Below are 11,818 nucleotides of genomic sequence, written 5' to 3'. Positions count from 1 at the left end.
TTTATTACAAATTATATCAGTAAGGAAGCTGACTAAATATTCACTGATAATTTATGGGACAGGGGTGGGATTAAATAAGTGTATACTTCTTCCCACTCCCTTTCAACATGTAAATTAATCAGAATGTTTTTTTGTATGTAATTTGTATAGTATATATTTTTTTCTCTCATTTCTTTTCTAAATGTACTTGTATATTGTTCACATGTTGAAATAAATTACCAATCAATCAAAGATGTAATATTTGTCTATTAATCCGATAACATCTGATTCTGCTTCCCTTCCAGGCTCTGTTCTCCATCTGCCAGTGTACTCAGAAACATTGCACAGGCCAGTATCACAGAGTCTTTACAAAAAATGTGCCTCTAGAAATGGCCAATAAAAAATTTCCTTTTTATTTTCACCTGTAGCATAATGACCCAGGAAGATGCTAGTTTAAAAGTACAAATATTCTCCAAAGGCCTAAGCCTCATACAAACTGTATGAGTGATTTAAGTCAAATGCCTTAGTGATGCTTCAATGTTTGCAACAGACGCTATATGAATAAATTAGAATGAATTAACCAAACTTCCTTTAGAAGCATGTCCTGCTTTTCAGAGGTCATCTTGACAATGCCTGAGCAGTTATTGTGAGTTTCCAAGACCAATCCTCTATCAAAATGAACAATGAGAGAGGCATAACTTTAATTTCAATAGTCTGTGGAACCTGAAAAAAACGCATGTGGTGAATCACCAATCAAATCTGATTAAAAATGCCTAAAAAGTTTGCTGAATTTGCCACAAAAGAAGTTTAAAAAGCTCCTTCGTGCATGTTATATGTATCGCACCAGAGCATTAAACACTCCACGGGGAAGATTGATCCAAATACCGATAGTATCGATTTCAATTGACATCATATTGATGCAGCTGTGTTTCTATCCTCTAAAATCAAAATGCAGCTCAGCGATATGTGTAAAATACTAGTTTTTTAATGAAAAACACAAAAAACACATCAAACATGCACTATGAACAATGCCGGAACCTTTTTGTGTTGACTGTCACATCTATTTTATGTGTAGCCTGTAGCACATTTTAACAGAATTTGAATGAAAGTGCTTTAGAGACAGGCCCATTTAGATTCCAGCTCTCTAAAAGACTCAGTTTTAAAATATGTGAAAAGCTGAACGCTGTGTTTTATTGTATTAATTGCGGAAAGTAAAAATCCCCGTGATTTTTGTGTTTGTTAAAATGTATTCCGAATTTGCAAGTAGATGATGATTCATCTGTGTGAATCCAGGTGCAGAGCTTTCTGCCCAATATAAGCTGGCCTTATTGGTTAAAAGCATCAGTATCAGTATTGGTATCAACAGTACTCGCCCTGTATTTATTGGCATCAGATTGATCCATCATTACTAAACACCTACCATGCTAATGGGACACGTTATTGGAAAGCAAGCCAACAAAAATGCTCTTACCTACATCAGTGGATACGCCGGCCACCACACAGCTGAAACTGTCATGACATCTCTGCAACAATTGATTAGCTCATGTTTTTACTGGTTTGGTTGCTATAAAGCAGATGGCTGGCTCTTTGAGTGTTGTCTGAGCCTTATAATGTCTTTGTCCTAAACCTTTCCTCCAGCTGTGTCCTTTTCCAAGTGCATTAAAGAAAGTTTGACATTCCCATTAGCTCCATGCTGCATGGTGAGAATGGTAAACACTATACTTGCTACACTTCAGCATATTCGCAGTAATAACATAAGCCTCCCAAACCAAGTAGAGTGGATTTAAATAAACAAAGGATCTCTATGCACGTTACATTTCAGCCCTCACTGAAGTTATCCTAAGTAGATCCTTTGGGCATTGTTTTGCCTGGAAGAGTGATCCATAGGCTTATAGAAAATGTGAAAATGTAATCAGTTCTGATTCTAATTGTTTTAATCACACAATATCACTTTGCTGTCACACCTAATACTCTATTTTTTCAAATTCAGACATTAAGTTTTATCTTTCAGGTACCATTCATAGCAATCAGTTTCGTTTTACATAGTCTGTTAACATCTGTATGCTTTATTACCAGTTTGGCTTTTCATTTGACTTAATGGGAAAGCTGTAATGTCAAGGCTGTGTAGATACCAGTGTGTTGAATACAATCAGCTTCAGTTTATCTCTAACAACTATTATTGCTGCGGAGAGGCTTTTGTACGGCTGCAGGCGAATGGTTGCCTGTTACACTGAGTTAAAGTACTTTACATCTAGCAGGAACACGAACGATGACACCCAGGTTGACCCCTCCCTTCTGACCAGTGGGCACACACAAACCACGGCCACACACTTTCCAGCAGCCTATTCACACAACCAGCTCAACCGTCATGTAGTAGTGTGAGCACACACACACTTTCTCCTTTTTGTCCTCCCCTCCATCCCCTTCTCTTTCCTCAGTTAGTTTTCTACCACAAACACTTCACACAGCGCAGCACAATGAGCAGTCTGTAACGGAGGGAAGCCTATGTCTGCATTGTACTGCAGCGCTTTGTCACTAACCATCATCGCATATCTTTCTCTCTCTCCGTCTTTGTGTGGCTCTGTCCTTCCTGCTATGGTGTGGGCTGCAGACGAGAAATGTGTTGCTCCTCTGAGGCCTATATCCATAGAATTACGATGGATATACGATGCTGAAACACACTACTTTGGCTGAAATTGTACAATAACGACTGAGAGGAGTTAAAGAAGCACATGTTTCACAGAATAGTGTCCAGAAACAGTTGTGAAATGTCAGAACGTTTTGCAGCGCTCTACATATTCATGTCACTCTTTCCTACAATGGATACTCTGTCTGCCTCTTGTCCTTATTATTCCATTGTCATCCACCTCTCCTTCTCTGTATCTATGTTCACATCAAAGTAGCTAACAATAAACTCTTTCTTTCTTTTCCTCCATCTTTGTTCTTTTTTTCCCACTGTCTATCACTCCGAATCAATGTCGACACTAAATCACATGGCTGCCCAAGCGCTCTGTGGCCTCCCAATTTGTCCCTCTCGTCTGTTTCTATTTGTGTTTAATTAGAGGGGGGAAAAGATGGATAACTGGAGGATGTGTTCTGCTGTAGGGTAATGTGATTGAAATGGTTTTGACTAGCTATTTTGCCCTTTTATGAATATGGCTACTGCTCTTTCAGTATTAGGCAGATTGTAGTTGTTCAGGATGCAGGTGAGCAACTACAGTAAGTCATTGACAAACCTTTTCTTTATCGAAATGATAATGCAGTTCATCTGTTATTTTTGGTCTTTTATAGCAGCGGTCCCCAACCATTCGGACGGGTATGTCCGACAATATTTTCACGGACCAGCCTTTAAGGTGTTGCAGATAAATAAAACAATATAAAGCCAGTACCAGTACCAAAAAAGCGAAGATTTATTCATATAGTGGTAAAGACCCACAGAAACCAAGTTAACGATAAAAATGATTAAAAAAAAAACAAAAAAACGCTAAAAACTGATAAAAAACCCTGAAAACCATAAATTTCACACCCGAGTCCAACTCTTGTGGACCAACCAAACTACCCACGGACCGATACCGGTTGGGGACCGCTGTTTTATAGGATAATGAAATATACTCCTCATACACCAGAAGGATCATTATAGACCTTTTCATTTATATAAGGGACTGTAAAGCACCACTAAAGTGGAATTACTGTGGATATTCTGCAGTGCCTTTGACTGGCAGCCCAGACTAATGAGGTAACTGGTTCCTCCACTCTGCATGGGAGTTTTTATGAAGTGTCATGCTAAGGAAATTCTTTTTTTAATCACTGTGAACTATGCTGTGTTCATACATGCGGGTGAGACATGAAAGAGGAAACAGAAGAGATGTCTGGATGGTCTCGCATGCGCCTGTGCATATTAGCTTGGTTTGTTTAGTTCCTGGTGAGCGCATCTGTGCCTGTGATCTCAGCACTGTTATTCCAAATAACCGGGTACAGATTCTCAGCGTGTGTCGATGTGAGCGAGTGTGTTTACAGGGCTGTGAATATTCCCTCTTTAAATTCATATTTTCTTTTTTCTTTCCAAATTGATGTTATTCATTTATGTGTGTGCACATTTACCTTGCTACAGCAGCGTGTGGGGATTTATAGGTGCTACAGTTTCATTAATGTACTCAATTCAAGTTGTGCATTACTGCACGCATGTGTCTGATGTGTGTGTTTTACATGGTTCAGTAAATCTCTCCTCAGTCTCACTGCTCTTCTTTCCCCATGACAACAGTGAGTCATATTTTTCTGAGGCTTACACACAGACACATGCACGCACAGTCAAAATGTGGAAATAACGTGTCCATTTCCTTTTTCCGGGGAAACCAGGAGGCCGAACAGTCAGATAACTTTGTTCAACAAGTTTCATCCTCATACACGGTTCTGTGATCTAGATTAATGTACAAATTTGTTAGTCTTTGTGTGTTTAATGGTTGTGAATATATTCTGACCTTTCTCCATTCATTCAGATGACATGCACATGAAAAGGGAGCCCATTCAAAAAAAAATGTATTCATCTAATTATTTGGGAATGTTATCAGAAAAGCTTAAATAGCCAGTACTGCTGCATTAAATTTATCTAATGAAAACTGAAAGTTTAAAGGTTCCACTGCTACTACTTTTTGTTTCATGTCTAATAACTACCACTATAAATACTGCAGGAACGCGTGTGCGTTTCATATTTAAATTATGATGTCTGATTGTGTTAGGGCTTCGGTTTGCTCAAATAGCACACACATTGGTGTTGCACAATGAAAACAATGAGAAACAATAAATTAAAAAATACCCCAGAGACAATATATGCTGCAATAGATGACTCATTGTTTAACTGGGAGAATTGAAGAAAAAAGATTAGAAGACAATACTGTGCTTAGTCCCGGACTGCTGACAATAAATGTACACATGTAATGAGTAATTATAGTGAATTAAAAATTTGTAAGTCTTTTTTCTATGGGTGACCTTTCTGTCACACTCACAGAGAGAGTCTGAGACAGATGAATGCTGATCCAGAGGGGGGATAGAAGCCAAGGTCACACCGAGGGCACAGAGAGAAAAGTATGTGGTGAGAGTGCATGGTTGAATGACTAATACTGCTGTATAAGTGCATACACAACTGTCTAGGTGTGTTTCAAGCACCTTTCCACTGTACTCCGCTCCAGTTGTTATTTTTTTTAATTCTATCTTAAGCTTATATTAAGCATAAAACATACATCTAACAAAAGGGATGAACCACTGTTATCACTACACACATAACAAACAACTTAGGGGAAAAAAGCTATTTGAAATGGAATCTTTAGGCACTTTGCTACCAGCAACCTGCTCCAAAAACATATAATTTATATAGTTTAATTTATATAGAAGCAATTCACAGCAACAGTTGTCTCAAGGTGCTCAATATTATATGGTAAAGACCCAATAGTATTAGAGAGAAAAACCCAACAACAGCACTCAGAGAGCGAAACTCCACCCAAAGAGTGAGGGCTATAATAAACCTTGCTTTATTATGTATTTATTACCACATGCTGACATCAGCCTGGTTTAATTACAGTATGATGTCCCACAAGGTCTAGTATATTGTTGTGATGTTTGAAGACAATCCATGGAAAATTGTGTATAAAATAAAATTGACTGATTTTCAAATCTTGTGCAAATTTGACCTTGGCCCCAATTTTCACTCGAGTTGTCATTGGTATCTACCATCACACAAAATTTGAAAATGATATCTTAAAAACTGTGGACGCTAGACTGATAACAAACAGACAGGGAGGGAAATATGCACAGGTGAGATTATTAAGTCAGACACCATCCATGTTTCTGACCTGTGTGGTGTGACTGATTGCATGTGGGTGAAGTGATTAACATTTTGTAATGTTTTGCAAACTATATTTAGGGTGCACACACGAAAATGATTTTGCAGGAGTAGACATCCACACACACTAGTTTGTTCCCAGCCTGCCTCTGCCTCTACAAAACACCACACACACCGACCCCGGAGACAGAGCTCAGCAATACTAGGTCAAGCTGTCCATATGTCATTAAAAATGGATAACCATTTGACTCACTGAGCCGTGTGTGTGTGGGCGTATGTGTCTATTGCTGTGAAGTGTTTTTTATTGGACTGGCACTGAGGAAATAAGAAAGTCCCTCATTCCCTGATCCATTTTCAGTGAGTCATATTGGCAGGTACGAACAGGAGATTAGACTAATGCGTGGGGGGGGGGGGAGTAAAAGCGTGTGTTTGTGCGTTTGCGTGTGAGTGCGTGTGTGGATTACACGGACCTGTGGCGACTTAAAGTTAGAGGAAGAGAACCTGAGAAAACAAACAGGAGGTTGAGCCGTTAAATGGAGTTTTGAATATGTGCCCAGGGGGAAAAAAACAGAAAATACAGGTGGGTTGCAGAGAAGATAACTCGGATGAGGAGCAGCCATTAAAGTATGTTAAACTCATATGTACGTGTTTGAGTGTTGTTGGATGCCAATAAGCATTATTAAGATGTAAAATTCTAAGCCCTTTACAGTGTCCAGCAAGGGTTCTAATGATATGAATGTCTCGTTAATTATTACTGTGCAGCCAAAAAACATTTCCTTTATCTTAAGACTAGCATAAAAACGCTTGCTGCTGAGGTGGCTAACATACTGCTTGTCATTTGCATTAATTAGTTGTATACAAAGCACTTTTACATGCGCTCAAGGTCCAAATTATTATCCCCTGAGAGCCAAAATACATTTAAATCTTCCATTCAAGTGAATATTAGAAGGGTGTCAACCACTCTGGAAGGTAAATGCTTGTCATGCATTAAAACAACTGTGCAGAGTCTTTACTTGATTTTGTTGTCTGATGACTGCTCTTTGTATTGGAGTTTGTCACACATGAAGTATGAAGTATGACTCTTATTTCACCCAGAAAGACTCCTGGTCTTTTGATTGACTCGATCTCAGCCTTTTTTTGGTATTGTACTGTAACCATGTAATGGAAGGTAACCAGTCCAATGTACATGTAACTGAAGAAGGCCAATTATATTTTATATGTTTTTAGTATTTAAATAATTGTAAATGACTCAGTGCCCTGTAATCTGTCAAATATAATCGCAGGGATATTTGCAAAGTGAATTATTTTCTTATTTCATATATGACCTTTTGATAAATCCAGTTGACAGCCTACATTGTAAAGAAGGATATTAGACATTAAAACACACGTACAAGCATCAGCAATCACATTTTGGTATGCCAAGGGCCGTTTTAGAAGTGAAGCACGGGAACTATATTAGACTGTATTGAGTTTAGCTTGACTGATATTGGTTTTTTAACACTGATACAGATATCAATACCAATACCAATATCCGGTACTCTCAGGTCAGCTAGTTGTTTGTGACGTTCCAAATGTTTTTTTTCTTGCTTATAGACAAGTCTCTACTGTTTCCTTTGTACTTTAGTTAACTAATAATAATAATACATTTTATTTGAGGGCACCTTTCAGAAACCCAAGGTCACCTTACAAAAGAAAAAAATAAAAGGGGCAACAGTTATACAATACATAAAATAAATTAAAACTGCAAATTAAAATTAAAAGTGTTTTTAGTTTGGTTTTACTTAACCATAACAGCCTTAGATGGTACATTACAGTAGATTTAGTAAACTGCCAATTTTGAAATGGCCAACAGAAGATAAACCATTGACTTTCTGCACTGAGATAAACCACTGTTTGTTTCCTTTGCTCACTGTTAAATTTAATGAACATTCTCTGGGAAGTTTGGGCTGCACTTTTGTTTCAGGCTACGTTCCAGAGGGATCAGCTAGCTATCAGGCCTGCTGCTCTGACGCTTTCATTGCATTGATATTGTTCAAGACTTTCAATAATATAACACAGTTTTTTTTGTGATTCAGTCAAAAACATATGCGGAAAGAAAATGCAAACTATACAATAAAATATGTAAAATAGCACTTACCTTCATAAACGCCGGTTGTTATGGATGAGCCTTGTTATATACTTCAGATAGTTTATGTATATCCCTCTACTCTGTTGCCCACAGTTCAGCTTTAACCTTTATTTATCAGCATAAAAAAGTAAACATAAGAGAGGCAATGCTGGAAAAAGGCTCAGAGGCCACCACTAAAGTACACTCATCACATAGAGGATAGATCCTAGGCTTGGACCTTTGGGACCTTTCCAGAAAAAAAAAAGAGGATCTAAAAATCCTTGTCACGTACCTGCTTGTAAGCCCAGAATATTGTGGATTTTGTTAGTATTCTACTCACACATTGACCCTCCAAAACCCTTAGGGTTAATTTATTTTGGTGCCAACACTGCAAAGATGGTATGTTTTATCCAAGCTACAGTGGTAATTTTCTTTTGTGTCTGTTACTGAATAGAGGGGATGTGGCTGATTTTCCAAATAATTTCAGTGGACTGTGACAAAACAACAACAACAAAAAAAGAGTCCACGGTTTTGTAGCTGGCATCAAAATTATAATCAGACTTTTAATTGGACCTTCATGGTGTTTTTTAATGCGCACTGTTTATATTTCTTGACACGTTAATTAATCGTTGCCCACACGGGACCTGAAAGGAAGATTGTGTTTGCTTGCCCTCATTCTGCTCCGTATTATCTTTTCTACTTTCTAAAACATTAGCAATAGCACAATAACAAGATAACAGGCGGAAAAACTAAGCAAAGTGAGAAATGAAAGGGGCAACAGCAGAGTAGCAAGACGGAGACAGTGAAAACAAGAAGCCTGTTCAATCACCGTCTGGAACACACAGCGTCTGCAGGCAGCGCAGCAGGGTCATGCATCTCTCAGCTAAATTTAAATCAAACAGAGTTGTTTTCGAGTTGAAATCAGTGTCTACTGCAAACACTGCACTGCAAAGGAACTTAGGTCTTAAGAAAGAATATTAAAAAAAAATACAGCCTACCTCTTCATTCCTCTAGAACTACGCAAGCTTGTGTCTGTTCTCAGAACAAAAATAACCATTCATTATAATGATCTGAGGGGAAAATCAATCAAATGGATTATGCAACCATCACTCATGACTTACATGCAGGATTATGGGAAGCCTTATTTTTCTTCCCAATATGAAGAAAAATATCTAATCTTATGTAATAAAGATAAAACAGCTGACAACACAAAGCTGATCAGTTGGGAGCTTTGTTTCTTTTATCTCAGTCGCAACAATGAAAGTCCACCAACTAGAAACATTGTTAGTTTGAGCACAAATACACAAATTAGAAATTTGTGTATTTATTAAATGACCTGACCGTTTTACCGTATATATTTTGATTAATCATAGCAAGGAAGAGCACTGGTATAACTATTAGCATAAATAACACCCTCAATTCACAACAGCTTTGCTAGTCAGACACAAAATTAGTTATGCTAGGAATGCATAGTACCTGATGCTTAAGGTCCATTTATACTCTGTTCTTGCCCTGGCAAATGTCGCTGTATGACAAAAGCGGCGTCACATCGCCTGGCACAAATCGCACTTTGGTGTTGTTTGGACTGGGTTGAAGACACCAGTGAATAATTTTTATAATATATAAGTACAAAAACATACAGATTATACAGAGGGAGATGTTACAAAATTAGAATTTGGAAAAATCCCTGAAAAATAAAAAACGAAACAAAAAAAGCAGCAATTTCTTCACTTCTGGTTTTGACTTCTTCCCCCTCTTGTGTTATCGCCAATGTAAAGGTTTTGTCTGAGCGGTGACACCTGTTGTTTGAGAGAATACTTCAATGAGTACTTGTGCTTTCAGTGCTGGTGTAAATGGCACAGAGGTGTAAGAACGCCGCCATTTGCTGTGAAACGACCAGTGCAGCGAGCATAAATGGGCCCTTACTCACTAAATGTCCCAAGTTTTGGTGACATACAAGCCAAGAGATCAGTCGATCAGACCCCTAACAACCACATGTTCCACGGGAAAATGTATGTTCCCCAACCAGTGAATGGTTGCTTGCACTTGCAAGGTGAAATAGGTTGGAAGTAGGCTTCCACTGTATGTTGCAAACTAATTTATCAAATCAGGGTGGGATAGAACAAAGATCCAAACTTTCTTTTTGAAATTTTATTCCAGCATACTATATGTATTTAAATATAAAGATAACCAGATGATACGTATAATCAATAAACTAGTTATGATCAAAAAAGTTTTGATCAAAAAATCTGAAATTTTTGGCATCCATCAAAACTGAAAAATACTACATAGCAACATAGTTCAAAGCTGTTTTGTGAAATACAGCAGTCACGATCTGTAATCTACTGATTTGTCTTTGATTTGGGACACAAATACAATCTTTCTCTCAGTATTTAGGTATGAACACAAAGCTGACATCACAAAGCAAAGATGAAAACCAGCACAAAAAGACTTTAAAACGATTGCCACAGTGATTCTACTGTAGAAACATGAACAGGTAAAAACGGAGGCTCAACCTGACTGCTTGTCAGTTTGTTACCTGTTGAAGTTCAGGGTCTGGCTGCTGGGCTGGGGTTGGCATTCACTCTGCTTTAACATCCCTCTGGGTTCTTGGCTAGCTTAACGTTAGCATCCTGTCTGTGCAAATGCTTGCAAAGAGCCAACTACTACTATGGATTTAGTACATTTTAAGGGCTCACGTTAAGGCACACGTTATGAAATTACAAAGTGCTGTTTATATTTTATGACTTTCATGCCATAGTGAACTTCTAACCTTTTGTGACACACCTTTGAAATATTCAGTTTGTCCTGTGACCCCCGAGCATGTGAAATGTCAGGCAATGATAACAGATTTAGATGGAAAGCACAAAGGCAGACAGCCAGTGAGGTAGGGGAAACCAGAAAGGCAGACAAGCTTTGTCCAAGGCACTGACATTTTAGGGAAGAGAATGTGAAATATTGGCTGACATTTGTGGTAGGGCGAGTGTGTGCACGTGTGTGTGCTTGTGTCCTTGTCGGTGTGCACATACGAAGACAGGAAGCCTGGAAGCAAAGAGAAAGAAAGAGCAATGAGGGAGAAGATACAGCAGACTCGATTGGAGGCAAAGGCATCCTGTTCCTACATGTATGCTGTCTGAAAAATGCAGCTATCGCCCCACTTTGTGCACATATTTTGGACAATTTAAGAGGTTCCTTGTCATGTTCATGGTCCACTGAGTTGTTTGGAAGCTCAAGCAATGTTTGTAGGGATTACAGCTCAGCAGTAAAGCAGAGTACTTCAGTAAGCAGTGCTTTTAAGCTTGTGATATTTTGACATAAAGTTATATTTGCTTTTTACTCTTCTCTTTCAGATACCATCTTGGTAATGTGTAACACTGAGTTACTGTATATTAAGTCCACACTATTATAAAGATAATGACAAGAATCAGTACATTATTTATCAAGAATAAACAGCTGATCAACATGAACTGTATCTAACTTTTAGTTAGTTATAAATATAGTTTGTAGATTGTTTACAAAGGTAGTTACTTAGAGTTATCCTAACGCCTCGTTTACACAGGCCTAAAGATCAACCTGGTTGACCCTCTAACAACCACATGTTGCAAGGGAAAAATGTATACACCCTAACTGATTGGGGAGTGGTTGCTGGAGGGTTTTTGGCAGTTGCAAGGTGTTGCAAATTTTGGTTGGTAGCAGATTAACACAGTCATCTGTAGATTGCACAGAACACACCTACATGTCTGCAAACACTTTGAGCTGTAAAAAGTGTAAAAAAAAAAAGAAAAAAAAAGATTTTTTTTTTAAAGTGACACAAACTGAACATGGAGACAGTTAACTTTCAAAGTAAAATGCACACTGTTTAAAACATTATTGGCAGCTGCAAGGGACAGCTTTTA

Source organism: Rhamphochromis sp. 'chilingali', assembly GCF_963969265.1.
Source record: "Rhamphochromis sp. 'chilingali' genome assembly, chromosome: 7".
NCBI lineage: Eukaryota > Metazoa > Chordata > Actinopteri > Cichliformes > Cichlidae > Rhamphochromis > Rhamphochromis sp. 'chilingali'.
The sequence above is the reverse complement of the archived record's forward strand: the minus strand, read 5'-3'. Positions refer to the sequence as shown.